The following is a 6,006-nucleotide window of genomic DNA, read 5'->3' as shown; positions in this document are numbered from 1 at the left end:
GAATGTACAATGGGGCAGCCTTCTCCATTTTATTTATTCTTTTTGGAACTCCTGCTATTCTAATGTTGGACTTTTGGGGAAAGTCATCAAAAGGATGTGACCACTGATTGACCCATAAGCTGGACCTGGACACCCAGAGGCTCTTCACCCCCACCCCTATTCTTGGGATGTGGTTTCCGCTTGCTTTTCCCACTCCAAAGGACATAGCCTTGAAGTAGTGATGTGGTGTTAACACCTGCATCTGGTGTACCAGACTGAACCCAGCTAAGGACTCTTTATAATAATTCAAAATTAAACTTTTAAGATTTGGAGGGTGGGTGCAGGGATACATTTGTCTTACTATCACCCAAGACAAGCCTCATATGTAGGTTCCTTTTTTCATTAAAACCACAACCTACCAACCTGGAGTGGCCTACCACTTTCTTTGGCCTCTCCCTGCCCTCTAAGTAGAGAAGCCAATTTCAGATTACATCAGAGAAGCTCCTGGAGGGCTGTGAAACAATAGACATCTTGAATTAATCATATTCATGTTTTAGATTTTCTCTCATATTTACTACCCTTGTCTTTTTGCCCTACTTTTCATAAAGCCATTGACTTCATCTATCAATTTCTCATTTTTTTAAATTGTTGTGGCTTATTTTTGTTTAATTGCAACATTCATGCATTTAATTTCCATGAAACTTGCCTTATCTTCTGATATATTTTATAGGATTCGGTACTTTTAAAGGAAGAGTCTCTCAGATTAATGAGACTAATTAGGGAAAAGTTTTTTTTTTTTTTTTAAATATTCTATTTATTTGAGAGAGAGTGCGTGCATGCATGAGTGGGGAGAGGGGCAGAGGGTGAAGCAGACTCCCCACTGAGCAGGGAACCCAACATGGGACTGCATCCCAGGATCCTAGGATCGTGACCTGAGCGCAAGGCACACACAACTGCTGAGCCACCCAGGCACCTCAGGAAGATTTTATTTATAAGAATTTTTGACTTTGCTGTTTTTGCTCTTATCTTAATAATATCTTTTCTCCCTAAAATATTTACTTCCTACATGTCATATTTTTCTATCATTTATCTCTGTCATTCTCTCTTATGTTCCTACTTTCTTAAAACGAATGGCTATCCTAGGTTATACATTCATATTTAAGAATAAAACAATAAAAATAAATGTGTGTGTGTGTGTCATTTGTTTGCTGATGGACATCATCACTCTTGTAAGTATATAAACCTTCCCTCAATTTTGCCAGACCCCTAAATAAGAGGACATTGAACTTTTACTTTGGCTGTTAAACAGTCACCTAGATTTCACCAAAGTATTCATTAAATTTAAATGATGAAGCCTCTTTTTTTGGATTTAGTTTAGATTAGTTTCACTCTTTTTTTGGAGCGGAATTTTAAAAAATTTCTAAGTGAAGTATATTTGACATATAATATTACCATTTGTTTTAGGTGTACAACATAGTGACTCAAGAATTATATACAAAATGCTCACCACATAAGTATATTACAATATTATTCAATATATCCCCTATGCTGTACTTTTCATCCCCATGACTTATTTATAACTGGAAGTTTGTACCTCTAAATCCCCATTCACTCATCCCACATTCCTCCCCTTGGCAATCATTAATTTGTCCTTTATATTTCACAACTCAACAAATAATCCAATTAAAAAATGGGCAAAAGACTTGGACATTTTTCCAGAGAAGACCTACAGATGGCCAAGAGACACATGAAAAGAAGTTCAACATCATTAATTAGGGAAATGCAAGTCAAAACCACAATGAGATATTGGTTCACATCTGTCAGAATGGCTAAAATAAGAACGCAAGAAATAACAAGCGTTGGTAAGGAGGTGAAGGGAAAGCTCTTGCACTGTTGGTGAGAATGTATATTGAAATTATGTATGTATGTATAATATGAAAAATAATAGAGAAGTCCCTCAAAAAAACTAAAACTCGAAGTACCATGTAATCCAGTAATTCCAATTCTAGGTATTTATCTGAAGAAAATAACAACACTAATTCAAAATGCTGAATCATTTATGAGCAAAATTTACAATAGCCAAGATATGGACAATAGATGCATGGATCATCAATAGATGAGTGGATGTGATACATTCATAAAAAGATGTGATATATATATACACAATGAAATATTATCCATAAAAACAATGAAATCTTGCTATTCACAACAACATGGATGGATCCAGAGGGTATTACGCTAGGTGAAATAAGCCAGACAGATAAAGACAAATATCATGATATCACTTATTTGTGGAATCTAAAAAATAAACCAACAACAGGAGAAACAGACTCTAGTTTCTTTGTTTTGTTTTTTATCTTTTTCTGTCTGTGGGGCAAACTGCAAGCAGAGATTTGTGTCAACTATTCTTCATAGATTTTCCAAATACTTAATGCCTTTCTCTTCAATCTCATGCATTATTTCTACTCTTCATCCTGACAGATCTATTGCTTGAAAGGCTCCTGTGTTCCCCTGGACATGTTACTTCCCTCCAAGACCACGGTAGCATAACTGAGCCATCCTCTCACCAGTTAACACTCAGATATGCAGCTTCTTTTCACCATAAAGTATCTAAAAGCTGTCTGGTATTTTTATTGCCATGGGGTTTGCAACTCTAGATATTTTCATAGCTGCCAAAAAAACTTTCCCAAAGCCAAAGATTTTCAGCCCCCATTCACATGGTTAGAATGTGTCCAGGAGGTGACTCAATAAAGTGAGATATTGCACACATACATGCCATAATTGGAGCTCTCTGAATCCAGATGGAACAGTCCTGGATATACAAAGGGAAATGGTCTCTATTAGTATACTATCTGGATTCAGAACGTTGGGTGTAAGAGACCACCACATCCCATTGAACACTCCAAAATTTTTAAGTAAAAATTATGCATATGTGTTGTGAGAGTGTGTTACTCTCCTTCATTTTCCATTGGATCACTTGGTTTAGCCATATAGATTTTCTCAATGTATCACATTCTATATTGCTATTCTCACATTCTATATTGACATCTCTGGTTATTATGGCCCATTAAAGAAAATCTAGCCATTTTGTTCATGTATCTTTTCCTTGCCTAAGATTTAAAAATCCTAGGCAGCCCTGGTGGCTTAGTGGCTTAGCTCTGCCTTCAGCCCAGGGCGTGATCTTGGAGACCCAGGATCAAGTCCCAAGTCCGGCTCCCTGCATGGAGCCTTCTTCTCTCTTTGCCGGCCTCTGTCTCTCATGAATAAATAAATAAAATCCTTAAAAAAAAAAAAAAAAAATCCTAATCTCAATTGCTCTTAGACCCCATTTTAACTCATTAGCTGCTTATTTTATTCTAACTCATGAATTAGACCTAGTTTCTTTCATTCTTATATAGTAAACTCGTGCTTTGGAAGAAAGCTTCAACCTTCACTACCATCAAGAATTTCTCTCTCTTTCTCTCTCACAGTAGCATTGGATTCAAATACTCTGGGCTATCAGAATACTTTTCCAACACATTTTGTTGAACAAGGATAAATATGGGGGTATATAATTCTTAGCTACTATGGGTGCAACTTTGAAGATAGCTTCAATCTCTCAGTCTTATGTCCTTTCTTTAACACAGTATGTGCATATGTTTCATCTAATACCCCCTCACTAGAAATGCTTGCATCTGGGAAGCTGGAATTTCCAAGAAGCCATTTCAAATTCTTAACTCTAATTAATACTGAAACTTTAATAACTAAAGAGACTTTAAAATTTTCCCTTTGGCTTCCATAGGGATATAGTGAGGAGTTTTTATCACTCTATACATTCTCCTCAAACTTCATTGTTTACTTCCACAAACATATATTGAGCTTCTACATGTAAACACTTTTTTTTAAAAAAATTTCTTGAGATCTATGGAAAATCATACAAACCCCTATCCTTTCAGGCTTAGAGTCTTATCATACAAACAAACAGAAATATGAAAGCGATACAAAAAACCAAAAATATCTAGTTGTGTTGGGTGTTATTAAAAAAAAAAAAAGCAAAAGTAAGGGGAGCCTGGGTAGCTTAGTCAGTTAAGTGTCTGACTTGGCTCAGGTCATGATCTCAGGGTCCTGAGATGGAGCCCCACATCCAGATTCCTCCCTCAGAAGGGAGTCTGCTTTTCCCTCTCCCTCAGCCCCTCCCCCGCCTTGTGCTCTGCCCTCCCTCTCTCTTAAATGAACAAGTAAAATCTTAAAACAAGAAAAAAGAAAAGAAAGAAAAGAAAGAAAGAAAAGAAAAAAGAAAAGAAAAGAAAAAAAAGAAAAGAAGAGAAAAGAAGAAAAGAAAAGAAAAGAAAAGAAAAGAAAAGAAAAGAAAAAAAGAAAGAAGAAAGAAAGAAAGAAAAGTACAGGGCAAAATGGAGTGATGGGAGAAGTTATCACAATGGTTGGTCAGGAAAGGGAACATTTAAGCAAAATCCTGGATGAAAAGGAATGTGAACAGTGTTAAGATATGAGGATAAAGCATAATGAGCAAAGAACAGGAAAAACAAGATCCTGAAGTGAGAACAAACCTGCAAGATGAGTAGAAAGGTAATTGTAGCTACCAGGTAGTGGTGGAGTTGAAACGTCAGGAGATAATTGTAGTGAGAGAGGCATGAAGATCTCAGCGGTCAGTCTGCATCTCATTCTAGGTGAGATGCTAAGCTAATTAGAAGTATGCAAACCAAGGGAGTGTTGTATTTAGTGTATGTTTTTTTAAAATTCTTTTTTTATTGCTTTGAGAAAAATTGCCCATGGAGGGCAAGATTGGAGGCAGAAAAGTTATGTCTTCTTAAAAATTCAAGAGAAATGATAACGACTTTGATTCTTCTATCTGATGACGCTAGTCCAAGACAATGAATGTGGTCATCTTTTGAAGATTAAAACACACTTGAAAAAAGTTATAGAACTTGCATTTTATATGTTTACAACAAAGTGAGAGGGAAAAAAAAATGTGGTTTCTAGGATTTTTTCCTGGAGTAACAAGTGGTGCCACTATTTGCTAAAATATTAAGGGGGAGTAACAGGCTTATCAATGGGTCATACACAGTTCTGTTTTAAATGTACTGAATATTTATTAGATATTTAAATGGAGATGCAGAATAGGGAACATGTAAGTACATAGTTCAGTGGTCAGGACTCTAAGATAAATTTGAAAATCATCAACATATAGAGATCACATATATAGATAGAGAATAAAAGACCAAGGTCAAAACCCTGAAACATTAATATTTAGAGGTAAAGAAGGGAAAATACCAGTGAAGATGATGAGGAAGGTAGAACCGATGAACTTACCTATCAAAAGTCTACTTCAAGATAAAACTCACTTTTTTTTTAAAAAAGTGTCTTTCGCTTATTTCTCATATAAATTCTGATAATAAAGGACATGAGTTTATATTTCCCTGAGTTCTAATAGAATTACATGGACTCTAAGATCCCCCTATTGGTGTAATTTAAAAGTTCATACAAATTTGCAAAACTTACCACAAAAGTAATCAACAGCTGGGATCCAAGCTTTTTTAAAAAAAATTTTAGTTGAAGTACAATATGTACACATTAAACACGTGAAGTACATTGATTTTAAGTGTACATCTTGATAACTGTTATATATATGCAATGTCTCTTTTTTTCCCCGACACCACCTCTAACACCAAAATGTGTGATTTTTTGACACCAGCTCAGTGTCCAACAATTCAGTTCAATTCTGACATAAACTCCCAGAGTTAGCACAGACCCCACGGGTTCAAGATCAGTTCTGCAAGGCCACCCCCACTACAGGTACCAGTCAAAAGGGAGAAGGGAGAGACACCTGTACCTCTGACCAACTAGCTATAAATCAGGAGTTCCCACAAACTCTTTCTCAAGTTCCATAATTTATTAGAGTGTCTCACTGAACTCAGAAAAAACACTTCACTTACATGTACTCATTAATCATAAAGGATACTACACAGGAATAGCCAAACGGTAAGATGTGTAGGGCAAAGAATGTAGAGGAAGGGAGTGGTGCAGAAC

At 36.0% G+C, this 6,006-nt stretch overlaps 1 long non-coding RNA gene across 2 annotated transcripts in view; it reads right to left on the bottom strand.

Moving 5' to 3' along the window:
• LOC112933635 (uncharacterized) overlaps positions 1–6,006 on the bottom strand; it is a 386,127-nt gene that overhangs the window by 64,818 nt on the left and 315,303 nt on the right. The gene's annotated exons all lie outside the window — the stretch shown is intronic.

The sequence above is a fragment of the Vulpes vulpes genome, chromosome 4 (assembly GCF_048418805.1).
Source record: "Vulpes vulpes isolate BD-2025 chromosome 4, VulVul3, whole genome shotgun sequence".
Classification (NCBI taxonomy): domain Eukaryota; kingdom Metazoa; phylum Chordata; class Mammalia; order Carnivora; family Canidae; genus Vulpes; species Vulpes vulpes.
The sequence above is the reverse complement of the archived record's forward strand: the minus strand, read 5'-3'. Positions and strand labels throughout refer to the sequence as shown.